This window comes from Garra rufa, unplaced genomic scaffold (assembly GCF_049309525.1).
Source record: "Garra rufa unplaced genomic scaffold, GarRuf1.0 hap1_unplaced_001, whole genome shotgun sequence".
NCBI lineage: Eukaryota > Metazoa > Chordata > Actinopteri > Cypriniformes > Cyprinidae > Garra > Garra rufa.
This window is the reverse complement of record NW_027394276.1, coordinates 23,306,023-23,327,100: the sequence shown is the minus strand read 5'-3', so window position 1 is coordinate 23,327,100 and position 21,078 is coordinate 23,306,023.

Here is a 21,078-nt window from a genome sequence, read left to right as displayed (position 1 = left end):
CCAAGTTTGTTCTGCGCTGAAACGCTGTTTTCTGACATTTCAGGCTCTAACTTCAAAAATCATGCAAAACACTTCTAACACCTTCAGATATGTTTCTCTGTGTTGCAAAATAGGTTTTATTCATGCACAGACTGCAATTTTAATTTTGGACCGATTTTCAGCCTGCATTGCCAGAACCAAGTTTGTTATGTGCTGAAAAGCTGTTTTCTGACATTTCAGGCTCTAACTTCAAAAATCATGCAAAACACTTCTAACACCTTCAGATATGTTTCTCTGTGTTGCAAAATAGGTTTTATTCATGCACAGACTGCAATTTTAATTTTGGACCGAGATTCAGCCTGCATTGCCAGAATCAAGTTTGTTATGTGCTGAAACGCCGTTTTCTGACATTTCAGGCTCTAACTTCAAAAATCATGCAAAACACTTCTAACACCTTCAGATATGTTTCTCTGTGTTGCAAAATAGGTTTTATTCATGCACAGACTGCAATTTTAATATTGGACCGAGTTTCAGCCTGCATTGCCAGAATCAAGTTTGTTATGTGCTGAAACGCCGTTTTCTGACATTTCAGGCTCTAACTTCAAAAATCATGCAAAACACTTCTAACACCTTCAGATATGTTTCTCTGTGTTGCAAAATAGGTTTTATTCATGCACAGACTGCAATTTTAATTTTGGGCCGAGTTTCAGCTTGCATTGCCAGAATCAAGTTTGTTATGTGCTGAAACGCCGTTTTCTGACATTTCAGGCTCTAACTTCAAAAATCATGCAAAACACTTCTAACACCTTCAGATATGTTTCTCTGTGTTGCAAAATAGGTTTTATTCATGCACAGACTCCAATTTTAATTTTGGACCGAGTTTCAGCCTGCATTGCCAGAATCAAGTTTGTTATGTGCTGAAACGCTGTTTTCTGACATTTCAGGCTCTAACTTCAAAAATCATGCAAAACACTTCTAACACCTTCAGATATGTTTCTCTGTGTTGCAAAATAGGTTTTATTCATGCACAGACTGCAATTTTTATTTTGGACCGAGTTTCAGCTTGAATTGCCTGAACCAAGTTTGTTCTGCGCTGAAACGCTGTTTTCTGACATTTCAGGCTCTAACTTCAAAAATCATGCAAAACACTTCTAACACCTTCAGATATGTTTCTCTGTGTTGCAAAATAGGTTTTATTCATGCACAGACTGCAATTTTAATTTTGGACCGATTTTCAGCCTGCATTGCCAGAACCAAGTTTGTTATGTGCTGAAAAGCTGTTTTCTGACATTTCAGGCTCTAACTTCAAAAATCATGCAAAACACTTCTAACACCTTCAGATATGTTTCTCTGTGTTGCAAAATAGGTTTTATTCATGCACAGACTGCAATTTTAATTTTGTACCGAGTTTCAGCCTGCATTGCCAGAATCAAGTTTGTTATGTGCTGAAACGCCGTTTTCTGACATTTCAGGCTCTAACTTCAAAAATCATGCAAAACACTTCTAACACCTTCAGATATGTTTCTCTGTGTTGCAAAATAGGTTTTATTCATGCACAGACTGCAATTTTAATTTTGGACCGAGTTTCAGCCTGCATTGCCAGAATCAAGTTTGTTATGTGCTGAAACGCCGTTTTCTGGCATTTCAGGCTCTAACTTCAAAAATCATGCAAAACACTTCTAACACCTTCAGATATGTTTCTCTGTGTTGCAAAATAGGTTTTATTCATGCACAGACTGCAATTTTTATTTTGGACCGAGTTTCAGCTTGAATTGCCTGAACCAAGTTTGTTCTGCGCTGAAACGCTGTTTTCTGACATTTCAGGCTCTAACTTCAAAAATCATGCAAAACACTTCTAACACCTTCAGATATGTTTCTCTGTGTTGCAAAATAGGTTTTATTCATGCACAGACTGCAATTTTAATTTTGGACCGATTTTCAGCCTGCATTGCCAGAACCAAGTTTGTTATGTGCTGAAAAGCTGTTTTCTGACATTTCAGGCTCTAACTTCAAAAATCATGCAAAACACTTCTAACACCTTCAGATATGTTTCTCTGTGTTGCAAAATAGGATTTATTCATGCACAGACTGCAATTTTAATTTTGGACCGAGATTCAGCCTGCATTGCCAGAATCAAGTTTGTTATGTGCTGAAACGCCGTTTTCTGACATTTCAGTCTCTAACTTCAAAAATCATGCAAAACACTTCTAACACCTTCAGATATGTTTCTCTGTGTTGCAAAATAGGTTTTATTCATGCACAGACTGCAATTTTAATTTTGGACCGAGTTTCAGCTTGCATTGCCTGAATCAAGTTTGTTATGTGCTGAAACGCCGTTTTCTGACATTTCAGGCTCTAACTTCAAAAATCATGCAAAACACTTCTAACACCTTCAGATATGTTTCTCTGTGTTGCAAAATAGGTTTTATTCATGCACAGACTGCAATTTTAATTTTGGACCAAGTTTCAGCCTGCATTGCCAGAATCAAGTTTGTTATATGTGCTGAAACGCCGTTTTCTGACATTTCACTCTCTAACTTCAAAAATCATGCAAAACACTTCTAACACCTTCAGATATGTTTCTCTGTGTTGCAAAATAGGTTTTATTCATGCACAGACTCCAATTTTAATTTTGGACCGAGTTTCAGCCTGCATTGCCAGAATCAAGTTTGTTATGTGCTGAAACGCTGTTTTCTGACATTTCAGGCTCTAACTTCAAAAATCATGCAAAACACTTCTAACACCTTCAGATATGTTTCTCTGTGTTGCAAAATAGGTTTTATTCATGCACAGACTGCAATTTTTATTTTGGACCGAGTTTCAGCTTGAATTGCCTGAACCAAGTTTGTTCTGCGCTGAAACGCTGTTTTCTGACATTTCAGGCTCTAACTTCAAAAATCATGCAAAACACTTCTAACACCTTCAGATATGTTTCTCTGTGTTGCAAAATAGGTTTTATTCATGCACAGACTGCAATTTTAATTTTGGACCGATTTTCAGCCTGCATTGCCAGAACCAAGTTTGTTATGTGCTGAAAAGCAGTTTTCTGACATTTCAGGCTCTAACTTCAAAAATCATGCAAAAGACTTCTAACACCTTCAGATATGTTTCTCTGTGTTGCAAAATAGGTTTTATTCATGGACAGACTGCAATTTTAATTTTGGACCGAGTTTCAGCCTGCATTGCCAGAATCAAGTTTGTTATGTGCTGAAACGCTGTTTTCTGACATTTCAGGCTCTAACTTCAAAAATCATGCAAAACACTTCTAACACCTTCAGATATGTTTCTCGGTGTTGCAAAATAGGTTTTATTCATGCACAGACTGCAATTTTTATTTTGGACCGAGTTTCAGCTTGAATTGCCTGAACCAAGTTTGTTCTGCGCTGAAACGCTGTTGTCTGACATTTCAGGCTCTAACTTCAAAAATCATGCAAAACACTTCTAACACCTTCAGATATGTTTCTCTGTGTTGCAAAATAGGTTTTATTCATGCACAGACTGCAATTTTAATTTTGGACCGATTTTCAGCCTGCATTGCCAGAACAAAGTTTGTTATGTTCTGAAAAGCTGTTTTCTGACATTTCAGGTTCTAACTTCAAAAATCATGCAAAACACTTCTAACACCTTCAGATATGTTTCTCTGTGTTGCAAAATAGGTTTTATTCATGCACAGACTGCAATTTTAATTTTGGGCCGAGTTTCAGCTTGCATTGCCAGAATCAAGTTTGTTATGTGCTGAAACGCTGTTTTCTGACATTTCAGGCTCTAACTTCAAAAATCATGCAAAACACTTCTAACACCTTCAGATATGTTTCTCTGTGTTGCAAAATAGGTTTTATTCATGCACAGACTGCAATTTTTATTTTGGACCGAGTTTCAGCTTGAATTGCCTGAACCAAGTTTGTTCTGCGCTGAAACGCTGTTTTCTGACATTTCAGGCTCTAACTTCAAAAATCATGCAAAACACTTCTAACACCTTCAGATATGTTTCTCTGTGTTGCAAAATAGGTTTTATTCATGCACAGACTGCAATTTTAATTTTGGACCGATTTTCAGCCTGCATTGCCAGAACCAAGTTTGTTATGTGCTGAAAAGCTGTTTTCTGACATTTCAGGCTCTAACTTCAAAAATCATGCAAAACACTTCTAACACCTTCAGATATGTTTCTCTGTGTTGAAAAATAGGTTTTATTCATGCACAGACTGCAATTTTAATTTTGGACCGAGTTTCAGCCTGCATTGCCAGAATCAAGTTTGTTATGTGCTGAAACGCCGTTTTCTGACATTTCAGGCTCTAACTTCAAAAATCATGCAAAACACTTCTAACACCTTCAGATATGTTTCTCTGTGTTGCAAAATAGGTTTTATTCATGCACAGACTGCAATTTTAATATTGGACCGAGTTTCAGACTGCATTGCCAGAATCAAGTTTGTTATGTGCTGAAACGCCGTTTTCTGACATTTCAGGCTCTAACTTCAAAAATCATGCAAAACACTTCTAACACCTTCAGATATGTTTCTCTGTGTTGCAAGATAGGTTTTATTCATGCACAGACTGCAATTTTAATTTTGGACCGAGTTTCAGCTTGCATTGCCTGAACCAAGTTTGTTATGTGCTGAAACGCCGTTTTCTGACATTTCAGGCTCTAACTTCAAAAATCATGCAAAACACTTCTAACACCTTCAGATATGTTTCTCTGTGTTGCAAAATAGGTTTTATTCATGCACAGACTGCAATTTTAATTTTGGACCAAGTTTCAGCCTGCATTGCCAGAATCAAGTTTGCTATATGTGCTGAAACGCCGTTTTCTGACATTTCAGTCTCTAACTTCAAAAATCATGCAAAACACTTCTAACACCTTCAGATATGTTTCTCTGTGTTGCAAAATAGGTTTTATTCATGCACAGACTGCAATTTTAATTTTGGACCGAGTTTCAGCCTGCATTGCCAGAATCAAGTTTGTTATGTGCTGAAACGCTGTTTTCTGACATTTCAGGCTCTAACTTCAAAAATCATGCAAAACACTTCTAACACCTTCAGATATGTTTCTCTGTGTTGCAAAATAGGTTTTATTCATGCACAGACTGCAATTTTAATATTGGACCGAGTTTCAGCTTGAATTGCCTGAACCAAGTTTGTTATGTGCTGAAACGCCGTTTTCTGACATTTCAGGCTCTAACTTCAAAAATCATGCAAAGCACTTCTAACACCTTCAGATATGTTTCTCTGTGTTGCAAAATAGGTTTTATTCATGCACAGACTGCAATTTTAATTTTGGGCCGAGTTTCAGCTTGCATTGCCAGAATCAAGTTTGTTAAGTGCTGAAACGCTGTTTTCTGACATTTCAGGCTCTAACTTCAAAAATCATGCAAAACACTTCTAACACCTTCAGATATGTTTCTCTGTGTTGCAAAATAGGTTTTATTCATGCACAGACTGCAATTTTTATTTTGGACCGAGTTTCAGCTTGAATTGCCTGAATCAAGTTTGTTCTGCGCTGAAACGCTGTTTTCTGACATTTCAGGCTCTAACTTCAAAAATCATGCAAAACACTTCTAACACCTTCAGATATGTTTCTCTGTGTTGCAAAATAGGTTTTATTCATGCACAGACTGCAATTTTAATTTTGGACCGATTTTCAGCCTGCATTGCCAGAACCAAGTTTGTTATGTGCTGAAAAGCTGTTTTCTGACATTTCAGGCTCTAACTTCAAAAATCATGCAAAACACTTCTAACACCTTCAGATATGTTTCTCTGTGTTGCAAAATAGGTTTTATTCATGCACAGACTGCAATTTTAATTTTGGACCGAGTTTCAGCCTGCATTGCCAGAATCAAGTTTGCTATATGTGCTGAAACGCCGTTTTCTGACATTTCAGTCTCTAACTTCAAAAATCATGCAAAACACTTCTAACACCTTCAGATATGTTTCTCTGTGTTGCAAAATAGGTTTTATTCATGCACAGACTGCAATTTTAATTTTGGACCGAGTTTCAGCCTGCATTGCCAGAATCAAGTTTGCTATATGTGCTGAAACGCCGTTTTCTGACATTTCAGGCTCTAACTTCAAAAATCATGCAAAACACTTCTAACACCTTCAGATATGTTTCTCTGTGTTGCAAAATAGGTTTTATTCATGCACAGACTGCAATTTTAATTTTGGACCGAGTTTCAGCCTGCATTGCCAGAACCAAGTTTGTTATGTGCTGAAACGCTGTTTTCTGACATTTCAGGCTCTAACTTCAAAAATCATGCAAAACACTTCTAACACCTTCAGATATGTTTCTCTGTGTTGCAAGATAGGTTTTATTCATGCACAGACTGCAATTTTAATTTTGGACCGAGTTTCAGCTTGCATTGCCTGAACCAAGTTTGTTATGTGCTGAAACGCCGTTTTCTGACATTTCAGGCTCTAACTTCAAAAATCATGCAAAACACTTCTAACACCTTCAGATATGTTTCTCTGTGTTGCAAAATAGGTTTTATTCATGCACAGACTGCAATTTTAATTTTGTACCAAGTTTCAGCCTGCATTGCCAGAATCAAGTTTGCTATATGTGCTGAAACGCCGTTTTCTGACATTTCAGTCTCTAACTTCAAAAATCATGCAAAACACTTCTAACACCTTCAGATATGTTTCTCTGTGTTGCAAAATAGGTTTTATTCATGCACAGACTGCAATTTTAATTTTGGACCGAGTTTCAGCCTGCATTGCCAGAATCAAGTTTGTTATGTGGTGAAACGCTGTTTTCTGACATTTCAGGCTCTAACTTCAAAAATCATGCAAAACACTTCTAACACCTTCAGATATGTTTCTCTGTGTTGCAAAATAGGTTTTATTCATGCACAGACTGCAATTTTAATATTGGACCGAGTTTCAGCTTGAATTGCCTGAACCAAGTTTGTTATGTGCTGAAACGCCGTTTTCTGACATTTCAGGCTCTAACTTCAAAAATCATGCAAAACACTTCTAACACCTTCAGATATGTTTCTCTGTGTTGCAAAATAGGTTTTATTCATGCACAGACTGCAATTTTAATTTTGGACCGAGTTTCAGCCTGCATTGCCAGAATCAAGTTTGTTATGTGCTGAAACGCTGTTTTCTGACATTTCAGGCTCTAACTTCAAAAATCATGCAAAACACTTCTAACACCTTCAGATATGTTTCTCTGTGTTGCAAAATAGGTTTTATTCATGCACAGACTGCAATTTTAATTTTGGGCCGAGTTTCAGCTTGCATTGCCAGAATCAAGTTTGTTAAGTGCTGAAACGCTGTTTTCTGACATTTCAGGCTCTAACTTCAAAAATCATGCAAAACACTTCTAACACCTTCAGATATGTTTCTCTGTGTTGCAAAATAGGTTTTATTCATGCACAGACTGCAATTTTTATTTTGGACCGAGTTTCAGCTTGAATTGCCTGAATCAAGTTTGTTCTGCGCTGAAACGCTGTTTTCTGACATTTCAGGCTCTAACTTCAAAAATCATGCAAAACACTTCTAACACCTTCAGATATGTTTCTCTGTGTTGCAAAATAGGTTTTATTCATGCACAGACTGCAATTTTAATTTTGGACCGATTTTCAGCCTGCATTGCCAGAACCAAGTTTGTTATGTGCTGAAAAGCTGTTTTCTGACATTTCAGGCTCTAACTTCAAAAATCATGCAAAACACTTCTAACACCTTCAGATATGTTTCTCTGTGTTGCAAAATAGGTTTTATTCATGCACAGACTGCAATTTTAATTTTGGACCGAGTTTCAGCCTGCATTGCCAGAATCAAGTTTGTTATGTGCTGAAACGCCGTTTTCTGACATTTCAGGCTCTAACTTCAAAAATCATGCAAAACACTTCTAACACCTTCAGATATGTTTCTCTGTGTTGCAAAATAGGTTTTATTCATGCACAGACTGCAATTTTAATTTTGGGCCGAGTTTCAGCCTGCATTGCCAGAACCAAGTTTGTTATGTGCTGAAACGCTGTTTTCTGACATTTCAGGCTCTAACTTCAAAAATCATGCAAAACACTTCTAACACCTTCAGATATGTTTCTCTGTGTTGCAAAATAGGTTTTATTCATGCACAGACTGCAATTTTAATTTTGGACCGAGTTTCAGCTTGCATTGCCTGAACCAAGTTTGTTATGTGCTGAAACGCCGTTTTCTGACATTTCAGGCTCTAACTTCAAAAATCATGCAAAACACTTCTAACACCTTCAGATATGTTTCTCTGTGTTGCAAAATAGGTTTTATTCATGCACAGACTGCAATTTTAATTTTGGACCAAGTTTCAGCCTGCATTGCCAGAATCAAGTTTGTTATGTGCTGAAACGCTGTTTTCTGACATTTCAGGCTCTAACTTCAAAAATCATGCAAAACACTTCTAACACCTTCAGATATGTTTCTCTGTGTTGCAAAATAGGTTTTATTCATGCACAGACTGCAATTTTAATATTGGACCGAGTTTCAGCTTGAATTGCCTGAACCAAGTTTGTTATGTGCTGAAACGCCGTTTTCTGACATTTCAGGCTCTAACTTCAAAAATCATGCAAAACACTTCTAACACCTTCAGATATGTTTCTCTGTGTTGCAAAATAGGTTTTATTCATGCACAGACTGCAATTTTTATTTTGGACCGAGTTTCAGCTTGAATTGCCTGAACCAAGTTTGTTCTGCGCTGAAACGCTGTTTTCTGACATTTCAGGCTCTAACTTCAAAAATCATGCAAAACACTTCTAACACCTTCAGATATGTTTCTCTGTGTTGCAAAATAGGTTTTATTCATGCACAGACTGCAATTTTAATTTTGGACCGATTTTCAGCCTGCATTGCCAGAACCAAGTTTGTTATGTGCTGAAACACTGTTTTCTGACATTTCAGGCTCTAACTTCAAAAATCATGCAAAACACTTCTAACACCTTCAGATATGTTTCTCTGTGTTGCAAAATAGGTTTTATTCATGCACAGACTGCAATTTTAATTTTGGACCGAGTTTCAGCCTGCATTGCCAGAATCAAGTTTGTTATGTGCTGAAACGCCGTTTTCTGACATTTCAGGCTCTAACTTCAAAAATCATGCAAAACACTTCTAACACCTTCAGATATGTTTCTCTGTGTTGCAAAATAGGTTTTATTCATGCACAGACTGCAATTTTAATTTTGGGCCGAGTTTCAGCCTGCATTGCCAGAACCAAGTTTGTTATGTGCTGAAACACTGTTTTCTGACATTTCAGGCTCTAACTTCAAAAATCATGCAAAACACTTCTAACACCTTCAGATATGTTTCTCTGTGTTGCAAAATAGGTTTTATTCATGCACAGACTGCAATTTTAATTTTGGACCGAGTTTCAGCTTGCATTGCCTGAACCAAGTTTGTTATGTGCTGAAACGCCGTTTTCTGACATTTCAGGCTCTAACTTCAAAAATCATGCAAAACACTTCTAACACCTTCAGATATGTTTCTCTGTGTTGCAAAATAGGTTTTATTCATGCACAGACTGCAATTTTAAGGCTCTAACTTCAAAAATCATGCAAAACACTTCTAACACCTTCAGATATGTTTCTCTGTGTTGCAAAATAGGTTTTATTCATGCACAGACTGCAATTTTAATATTGGACCGAGTTTCAGCTTGAATTGCCTGAACCAAGTTTGTTATGTGCTGAAACGCCGTTTTCTGACATTTCAGGCTCTAACTTCAAAAATCATGCAAAACACTTCTAACACCTTCAGATATGTTTCTCTGTGTTGCAAAATAGGTTTTATTCATGCACAGACTGCAATTTTTATTTTGGACCGAGTTTCAGCTTGAATTGCCTGAACCAAGTTTGTTCTGCGCTGAAACGCTGTTTTCTGACATTTCAGGCTCTAACTTCAAAAATCATGCAAAACACTTCTAACACCTTCAGATATGTTTCTCTGTGTTGCAAAATAGGTTTTATTCATGCACAGACTGCAATTTTAATTTTGGACCAAGTTTCAGCCTGCATTGCCAGAATCAAGTTTGTTATATGTGCTGAAACGCCGTTTTCTGACATTTCAGTCTCTAACTTCAAAAATCATGCAAAACACTTCTAACACCTTCAGATTAGTTTCTCTGTGTTGCAAAATAGGTTTTATTCATGCACAGACTGCAATTTTAATTTTGGACCGAGTTTCAGCCTGCATTGCCAGAATCAAGTTTGTTATGTGCTGAAACGCTGTTTTCTGACATTTCAGGCTCTAACTTCAAAAATCATGCAAAACACTTCTAACACCTGCAGATATGTTTCTCTGTGTTGCAAAATAGGTTTTATTCATGCACAGACTGCAATTTTAATATTGGACCGAGTTTCAGCTTGAATTGCCTGAACCAAGTTTGTTATGTGCTGAAACGCCGTTTTCTGACATTTCAGGCTCTAACTTCAAAAATCATGCAAAACACTTCTAACACCTTCAGATATGTTTCTCTGTGTTGCAAAATAGGTTTTATTCATGGACAGACTGCAATTTTAATTTTGGACCGAGTTTCAGCCTGCATTGCCAGAATCAAGTTTGTTATGTGCTGAAACGCTGTTTTCTGACATTTCAGGCTCTAACTTCAAAAATCATGCAAAACACTTCTAACACCTTCAGATATGTTTCTCGGTGTTGCAAAATAGGTTTTATTCATGCACAGACTGCAATTTTTATTTTGGACCGAGTTTCAGCTTGAATTGCCTGAACCAAGTTTGTTCTGCGCTGAAACGCTGTTGTCTGACATTTCAGGCTCTAACTTCAAAAATCATGCAAAACACTTCTAACACCTTCAGATATGTTTCTCTGTGTTGCAAAATAGGTTTTATTCATGCACAGACTGCAATTTTAATTTTGGACCGATTTTCAGCCTGCATTGCCAGAACAAAGTTTGTTATGTTCTGAAAAGCTGTTTTCTGACATTTCAGGTTCTAACTTCAAAAATCATGCAAAACACTTCTAACACCTTCAGATATGTTTCTCTGTGTTGCAAAATAGGTTTTATTCATGCACAGACTGCAATTTTAATTTTGGGCCGAGTTTCAGCTTGCATTGCCAGAATCAAGTTTGTTATGTGCTGAAACGCTGTTTTCTGACATTTCAGGCTCTAACTTCAAAAATCATGCAAAACACTTCTAACACCTTCAGATATGTTTCTCTGTGTTGTAAAATAGGTTTTATTCATGCACAGACTGCAATTTTTATTTTGGACCGAGTTTCAGCTTGAATTGCCTGAACCAAGTTTGTTCTGCGCTGAAACGCTGTTTTCTGACATTTCAGGCTCTAACTTCAAAAATCATGCAAAACACTTCTAACACCTTCAGATATGTTTCTCTGTGTTGCAAAATAGGTTTTATTCATGCACAGACTGCAATTTTAATTTTGGACCGATTTTCAGCCTGCATTGCCAGAACCAAGTTTGTTATGTGCTGAAAAGCTGTTTTCTGACATTTCAGGCTCTAACTTCAAAAATCATGCAAAACACTTCTAACACCTTCAGATATGTTTCTCTGTGTTGAAAAATAGGTTTTATTCATGCACAGACTGCAATTTTAATTTTGGACCGAGTTTCAGCCTGCATTGCCAGAATCAAGTTTGTTATGTGCTGAAACGCCGTTTTCTGACATTTCAGGCTGTAACTTCAAAAATCATGCAAAACACTTCTAACACCTTCAGATATGTTTCTCTGTGTTGCAAAATAGGTTTTATTCATGCACAGACTGCAATTTTAATATTGGACCGAGTTTCAGACTGCATTGCCAGAATCAAGTTTGTTATGTGCTGAAACGCCGTTTTCTGACATTTCAGGCTCTAACTTCAAAAATCATGCAAAACACTTCTAACACCTTCAGATATGTTTCTCTGTGTTGCAAGATAGGTTTTATTCATGCACAGACTGCAATTTTAATTTTGGACCGAGTTTCAGCTTGCATTGCCTGAACCAAGTTTGTTATGTGCTGAAACGCCGTTTTCTGACATTTCAGGCTCTAACTTCAAAAATCATGCAAAACACTTCTAACACCTTCAGATATGTTTCTCTGTGTTGCAAAATAGGTTTTATTCATGCACAGACTGCAATTTTAATTTTGGACCAAGTTTCAGCCTGCATTGCCAGAATCAAGTTTGCTATATGTGCTGAAACGCCGTTTTCTGACATTTCAGTCTCTAACTTCAAAAATCATGCAAAACACTTCTAACACCTTCAGATATGTTTCTCTGTGTTGCAAAATAGGTTTTATTCATGCACAGACTGCAATTTTAATTTTGGACCGAGTTTCAGCCTGCATTGCCAGAATCAAGTTTGTTATGTGCTGAAACGCTGTTTTCTGACATTTCAGGCTCTAACTTCAAAAATCATGCAAAACACTTCTAACACCTTCAGATATGTTTCTCTGTGTTGCAAAATAGGTTTTATTCATGCACAGACTGCAATTTTAATATTGGACCGAGTTTCAGCTTGAATTGCCTGAACCAAGTTTGTTATGTGCTGAAACGCCGTTTTCTGACATTTCAGGCTCTAACTTCAAAAATCATGCAAAACACTTCTAACACCTTCAGATATGTTTCTCTGTGTTGCAAAATAGGTTTTATTCATGCACAGACTGCAATTTTAATTTTGGACCGAGTTTCAGCCTGCATTGCCAGAATCAAGTTTGTTATGTGCTGAAACGCTGTTTTCTGACATTTCAGGCTCTAACTTCAAAAATCATGCAAAACACTTCTAACACCTTCAGATATGTTTCTCTGTGTTGCAAAATAGGTTTTATTCATGCACAGACTGCAATTTTAATTTTGGGCCGAGTTTCAGCTTGCATTGCCAGAATCAAGTTTGTTAAGTGCTGAAACGCTGTTTTCTGACATTTCAGGCTCTAACTTCAAAAATCATGCAAAACACTTCTAACACCTTCAGATATGTTTCTCTGTGTTGCAAAATAGGTTTTATTCATGCACAGACTGCAATTTTTATTTTGGACCGAGTTTCAGCTTGAATTGCCTGAATCAAGTTTGTTCTGCGCTGAAACGCTGTTTTCTGACATTTCAGGCTCTAACTTCAAAAATCATGCAAAACACTTCTAACACCTTCAGATATGTTTCTCTGTGTTGCAAAATAGGTTTTATTCATGCACAGACTGCAATTTTAAGGCTCTAACTTCAAAAATCATGCAAAACACTTCTAACACCTTCAGATATGTTTCTCTGTGTTGCAAAATAGGTTTTATTCATGCACAGACTGCAATTTTAATATTGGACCGAGTTTCAGCTTGAATTGCCTGAACCAAGTTTGTTATGTGCTGAAACGCCGTTTTCTGACATTTCAGGCTCTAACTTCAAAAATCATGCAAAACACTTCTAACACCTTCAGATATGTTTCTCTGTGTTGCAAAATAGGTTTTATTCATGCACAGACTGCAATTTTTATTTTGGACCGAGTTTCAGCTTGAATTGCCTGAACCAAGTTTGTTCTGCGCTGAAACGCTGTTTTCTGACATTTCAGGCTCTAACTTCAAAAATCATGCAAAACACTTCTAACACCTTCAGATATGTTTCTCTGTGTTGCAAAATAGGTTTTATTCATGCACAGACTGCAATTTTAATTTTGGACCGATTTTCAGCCTGCATTGCCAGAACCAAGTTTGTTATGTGCTGAAAAGCTGTTTTCTGACATTTCAGGCTCTAACTTCAAAAATCATGCAAAACACTTCTAACACCTTCAGATATGTTTCTCTGTGTTGCAAAATAGGTTTTATTCATGCACAGACTGCAATTTTAATTTTGGGCCGAGTTTCAGCCTGCATTGCCAGAACCAAGTTTGTTATGTGCTGAAACACTGTTTTCTGACATTTCAGGCTCTAACTTCAAAAATCATGCAAAACACTTCTAACACCTTCAGATATGTTTCTCTGTGTTGCAAAATAGGTTTTATTCATGCACAGACTGCAATTTTAATTTTGGACCGAGTTTCAGCTTGCATTGCCTGAACCAAGTTTGTTATGTGCTGAAACGCCGTTTTCTGACATTTCAGGCTCTAACTTCAAAAATCATGCAAAACACTTCTAACACCTTCAGATATGTTTCTCTGTGTTGCAAAATAGGTTTTATTCATGCACAGACTGCAATTTTAAGGCTCTAACTTCAAAAATCATGCAAAACACTTCTAACACCTTCAGATATGTTTCTCTGTGTTGCAAAATAGGTTTTATTCATGCACAGACTGCAATTTTAATATTGGACCGAGTTTCAGCTTGAATTGCCTGAACCAAGTTTGTTATGTGCTGAAACGCCGTTTTCTGACATTTCAGGCTCTAACTTCAAAAATCATGCAAAACACTTCTAACACCTTCAGATATGTTTCTCTGTGTTGCAAAATAGGTTTTATTCATGCACAGACTGCAATTTTTATTTTGGACCGAGTTTCAGCTTGAATTGCCTGAACCAAGTTTGTTCTGCGCTGAAACGCTGTTTTCTGACATTTCAGGCTCTAACTTCAAAAATCATGCAAAACACTTCTAACACCTTCAGATATGTTTCTCTGTGTTGCAAAATAGGTTTTATTCATGCACAGACTGCAATTTTAATTTTGGACCAAGTTTCAGCCTGCATTGCCAGAATCAAGTTTGTTATATGTGCTGAAACGCCGTTTTCTGACATTTCAGTCTCTAACTTCAAAAATCATGCAAAACACTTCTAACACCTTCAGATTAGTTTCTCTGTGTTGCAAAATAGGTTTTATTCATGCACAGACTGCAATTTTAATTTTGGACCGAGTTTCAGCCTGCATTGCCAGAATCAAGTTTGTTATGTGCTGAAACGCTGTTTTCTGACATTTCAGGCTCTAACTTCAAAAATCATGCAAAACACTTCTAACACCTGCAGATATGTTTCTCTGTGTTGCAAAATAGGTTTTATTCATGCACAGACTGCAATTTTAATATTGGACCGAGTTTCAGCTTGAATTGCCTGAACCAAGTTTGTTATGTGCTGAAACGCCGTTTTCTGACATTTCAGGCTCTAACTTCAAAAATCATGCAAAACACTTCTAACACCTTCAGATATGTTTCTCTGTGTTGCAAAATAGGTTTTATTCATGGACAGACTGCAATTTTAATTTTGGACCGAGTTTCAGCCTGCATTGCCAGAATCAAGTTTGTTATGTGCTGAAACGCTGTTTTCTGACATTTCAGGCTCTAACTTCAAAAATCATGCAAAACACTTCTAACACCTTCAGATATGTTTCTCGGTGTTGCAAAATAGGTTTTATTCATGCACAGACTGCAATTTTTATTTTGGACCGAGTTTCAGCTTGAATTGCCTGAACCAAGTTTGTTCTGCGCTGAAACGCTGTTGTCTGACATTTCAGGCTCTAACTTCAAAAATCATGCAAAACACTTCTAACACCTTCAGATATGTTTCTCTGTGTTGCAAAATAGGTTTTATTCATGCACAGACTGCAATTTTAATTTTGGACCGATTTTCAGCCTGCATTGCCAGAACAAAGTTTGTTATGTTCTGAAAAGCTGTTTTCTGACATTTCAGGTTCTAACTTCAAAAATCATGCAAAACACTTCTAACACCTTCAGATATGTTTCTCTGTGTTGCAAAATAGGTTTTATTCATGCACAGACTGCAATTTTAATTTTGGGCCGAGTTTCAGCTTGCATTGCCAGAATCAAGTTTGTTATGTGCTGAAACGCTGTTTTCTGACATTTCAGGCTCTAACTTCAAAAATCATGCAAAACACTTCTAACACCTTCAGATATGTTTCTCTGTGTTGTAAAATAGGTTTTATTCATGCACAGACTGCAATTTTTATTTTGGACCGAGTTTCAGCTTGAATTGCCTGAACCAAGTTTGTTCTGCGCTGAAACGCTGTTTTCTGACATTTCAGGCTCTAACTTCAAAAATCATGCAAAACACTTCTAACACCTTCAGATATGTTTCTCTGTGTTGCAAAATAGGTTTTATTCATGCACAGACTGCAATTTTAATTTTGGAACGATTTTCAGCCTGCATTGCCAGAACCAAGTTTGTTATGTGCTGAAAAGCTGTTTTCTGACATTTCAGGCTCTAACTTCAAAAATCATGCAAAACACTTCTAACACCTTCAGATATGTTTCTCTGTGTTGAAAAATAGGTTTTATTCATGCACAGACTGCAATTTTAATTTTGGACCGAGTTTCAGCCTGCATTGCCAGAATCAAGTTTGTTATGTGCTGAAACGCCGTTTTCTGACATTTCAGGCTGTAACTTCAAAAATCATGCAAAACACTTCTAACACCTTCAGATATGTTTCTCTGTGTTGCAAAATAGGTTTTATTCATGCACAGACTGCAATTTTAATATTGGACCGAGTTTCAGACTGCATTGCCAGAATCAAGTTTGTTATGTGCTGAAACGCCGTTTTCTGACATTTCAGGCTCTAACTTCAAAAATCATGCAAAACACTTCTAACACCTTCAGATATGTTTCTCTGTGTTGCAAGATAGGTTTTATTCATGCACAGACTGCAATTTTAATTTTGGACCGAGTTTCAGCTTGCATTGCCTGAACCAAGTTTGTTATGTGCTGAAACGCCGTTTTCTGACATTTCAGGCTCTAACTTCAAAAATCATGCAAAACACTTCTAACACCTTCAGATATGTTTCTCTGTGTTGCAAAATAGGTTTTATTCATGCACAGACTGCAATTTTAATTTTGGACCAAGTTTCAGCCTGCATTGCCAGAATCAAGTTTGCTATATGTGCTGAAACGCCGTTTTCTGACATTTCAGTCTCTAACTTCAAAAATCATGCAAAACACTTCTAACACCTTCAGATATGTTTCTCTGTGTTGCAAAATAGGTTTTATTCATGCACAGACTGCAATTTTAATTTTGGACCGAGTTTCAGCCTGCATTGCCAGAATCAAGTTTGTTATGTGCTGAAACGCTGTTTTCTGACATTTCAGGCTCTAACTTCAAAAATCATGCAAAACACTTCTAACACCTTCAGATATGTTTCTCTGTGTTGCAAAATAGGTTTTATTCATGCACAGACTGCAATTTTAATATTGGACCGAGTTTCAGCTTGAATTGCCTGAACCAAGTTTGTTATGTGCTGAAACGCCGTTTTCTGACATTTCAGGCTCTAACTTCAAAAATCATGCAAAACACTTCTAACACCTTCAGATATGTTTCTCTGTGTTGCAAAATAGGTTTTATTCATGCACAGACTGCAATTTTAATTTTGGACCGAGTTTCAGCCTGCATTGCCAGAATCAAGTTTGTTATGTGCTGAAACGCTGTTTTCTGACATTTCAGGCTCTAACTTCAAAAATCATGCAAAACACTTCTAACACCTTCAGATATGTTTCTCTGTGTTGCAAAATAGGTTTTATTCATGCACAGACTGCAATTTTAATTTTGGGCCGAGTTTCAGCTTGCATTGCCAGAATCAAGTTTGTTAAGTGCTGAAACGCTGTTTTCTGACATTTCAGGCTCTAACTTCAAAAATCATGCAAAACACTTCTAACACCTTCAGATATGTTTCTCTGTGTTGCAAAATAGGTTTTATTCATGCACAGACTGCAATTTTTATTTTGGACCGAGTTTCAGCTTGAATTGCCTGAATCAAGTTTGTTCTGCGCTGAAACGCTGTTCCCTTCCGAAGGGAACTCTCACTGCGTCCTCTAGAGGGCGCTTTTGGGGAACGCTGCAGCGTGCCTCGAGTCTGAAGAATGCATAGAAAAACTACATGAAATGGCCGGCGCCAGCGTATGACGTCACCGCGGCGCGTCAGTCGCTGCCGTTGCGTCACTACCGGGCGACCATAACATAAAGAGGCGCCCGTGCAACACAATACATCTTCGCTGTCTTCAGCTTTCCCGGTTTGGATGTGCATGGGAAGAAACGGTAAGAATCCTTTCTTTGAACTACTATCATGGCAAGCACTAGCAAGTCGTTTAAACGGTGTGTTCATCCGTGTCCGCGTTATTTGACACCTGATGACACACATGATCTTTGCGATATTCTGTTTGGGCTAAGAGCACACACGCGATGTCCTTGAGGGGGCATTGTGTATACATTATGAGCGCTTCTCTATGAAGAAGCTCCGGTCTCGTCTGTCTCTCTTTCTGAGGAAAGATGAGCGTCCACTTGCCCCTCGCGGTTCGGGTCCTGCCGTTGCCGAGGCACGGAGGAAACTGAGCTCGTGGGGCTCGCAAGTGGAACTGGCTGACGATTTTGAGAGGGGTCTCTCTCTCTCGCCAGCCGGAGACGACGACAGGCTCCTAGCTGATGATGGTGCGTTATCGCTGACGTCATCAGATCCAGGAGCAAGTGCTCTTTTGGGTTCCACCCAAGAAAAGCAGGAAATGCTAGAGATGGATGAAGACGCTGAGGCTGAATCCTCTCTACCTTCCTGCCCTGCATACGAAGAGCTGCCAGAGGTTATGGACCGCACCACGGCCAGGCTTGTCCTGCTGTGGAAGCGGGCTAGAAAGATAGCGCCGCGGGGTCGCCTTGACGAGCGATATCTTTTCAGGCCATAACCATCCAGCTCTGGTGAGTCTCCCATTCCTTCCCGATCTTCATACTGAAATCGAGAGGGTCTGGAAAAAGCCGTACGCGGCGCGCATTCATAGTTCGTCCATTGCGAACTATGCTAGTATCGAGGGTTTGCGCGACCACGGCTATGAGAGGACGCCCCTTGTGGAAGAGATGCTATCTCTCCACAGGGCGGGCTTTCTCTCTCAAGACTCCCTCTCTGCCTTCTCCGGCCCTGCTGAACGGCAGAGCGTATGCAGCAGCAGGTCAGGCGGTGGGTGCACTGCACACCATGGCAGTGCTCCAAGCCTACCCAGCCGATCTGCTGAAAAATCCTTTATCCCTCGAAGGTCCAGGTATTAGCCCGAACACCACAGGGGTCCTGCTCCGCCTCCTTCTGAGGAACGGAGGTAGGTGCAGAAGGCTAGTGTTGCATCCCGCGCTCCTCCCCCGCCTGCGAGCAGGTCTAGGAGGCGACGCGGATCGAGAGGTGACAGACAGGATTTCAGGGAAGTCATCCAAGCGAGACAAAATTCTCGCAGGGGTCAGAGTAATACCTCTCCTTCCCTCGGTCCAGTCGGGTCGCCATATTAATTCCCCTGTCTCCATTTAAGCTTCCTGCACTCCCCGGACCCATGATGTCCTTTGGGGGTTCTACCTGTATAGAACCCTAATTTTCGGACGGTCTGGAATCAGGCGGTCTCTGAAAAAAAAAAAAAAAACCCCGCCTCTTTCTATGAAACAGGATGCTTTTAAATGGGTGAGTATGATCCATTTTTTACGTGAAGGAACTTCATACTGTCTCAGACCTGTGTATGTTTTTCTCTATTCACAGAAGAAATACGACGAGTCTACGGCAGACGCCCCCTCTGATCCTATGGATTAAGGTTACGGCAGTGTTTGCCCTCTCCACTCCACAGGCTGTGCGGTAAATCAACCCTTACAGCATATATTACACATAGGACCTCTGTCCTCTTCAAGGTAAGCTCCCTAAGTTTTTCTTAGGTTTGCCCTTGGTATGTTTATGCTGTCCTTTGCAGGCCTAGTGTAGACTTATGTCCTGTTGAGACAGGAGCATAACTCCCTAGTTACGCCCCCCTTATGGCTGGATAGGCGTGTTGCCTGCAGGGTTTGGGTTGCGTGTTGTGTTTTTCCCTCAGAAAAGGAATGTGGAAACATCTCAACGGAGCACCCCTCCCTTCCGGTTGTATGGTGGTGTCCGTCTACACAACACTCGTTCCAGCACAATCGGGCTTCTCCCTTCAGTGGTTAAACGAGCAAAAGGAAATTTTTCCTTTCTCCCTAGGTAAGCATCTTAAGATATTTATATTTAAGATTGCACTAGTATGTTTAACTCTGTTGCAGACGGCCTGCGTGCGAGGATCCGCTTCGTGTCCTCTCCTAAATACGGTTTCTATGGAAACTGAGTGTCTACACCTGTTGAGACAGGTGTTCACTTACATAGGAGTACCAGCAGTCCGGAGTGCTCGCTGCGGACTCGGAGCAGGTTTGGTTGCTCCCTTTTCTGCGGAAAAGGCTTTTTATTTGAGCACCACCTGGTGACACGCTTTCCAGCTGGGGTCTTGATTCTCGGTGTGCGCTCCCCTTTCTGAGGAAAGGGGTTTTTATCTGAGCGCTACTTTGAGACTCTCTTCAAGTCGCCTCATTCTAAGCCCTGAGGGCTGAAGCAGCACTTGATGTAGGATCTACACCCAGGCTGTCGAATGTCTCCCCTACAGAGGGTTTGAGCATCCTTCGGTGTTTAACACCTTAGAAAGCCGTCACTTTAGGATCGATTCTCGCTCCCCAGGCCTAGTTCCACTTCCCTTTCTGAGGAAAGGTTTACGAAGTGTCTGAACTAGGAAGCTGCCCTTATTCATTTCGGAGCTTCCCAGAAACTTTCAAGGCAAACAGTGCTCCCCTTTCTGAGGAATGGGTTTGTTAAGGTTAAGAGCTCACGTTCCTCCCTGTGCGCAGGATTGCTGGAACGGACCTGAGCTCCCCTAATCCAGGGTTTCCTTCAGAGCAACTTCCCAGGACTGAGTGCTCCCCCTTCTGAGGAATGGGTTTGTTAAGGTTAAGAGCTCACGTTCCTCCCTGTGCGCAGGATTGCTGGAACGGACCTGAGCTCCCCTAATTCAGGGTTTCCTTCAGAGCAACTTCCCAGGACTGAATGCTTCCTCCCTCCTGAGGGTAGGAATCTACCAGGGACAGACCTTTGAGAGTTATGGACCTGCTACAAGGATGTTGGCGTGCCCCCTTTCCAGGGTTCACTTATAAGAGCACCACTCCTTGGTGGCCAAGTTCTCCTCCCTGTTTCCCAGGGTAGGAGCTTGACCTTCATGCTTCAGTTTCTACTCTCCAGCCTTTATTCTGGATGTATGCTCCCCTCTATGAAGGGTAACAGTGAGAGCATTCGCTCCTGTTCGGTTGTGCAGCTCCCCTTCTGGGAAGGGTCTTCTATGAGCGCCAACCCACCTTCGTGAGATTGCCAGACCTTCATACAGGTCGCGTGGACCGGGCTGTGCACGCTTCCCCTTTTCATTAAGGGTTCCCTAAAAAGACAGCAGTGCCCCCTTCTGGAGAAGCGATTC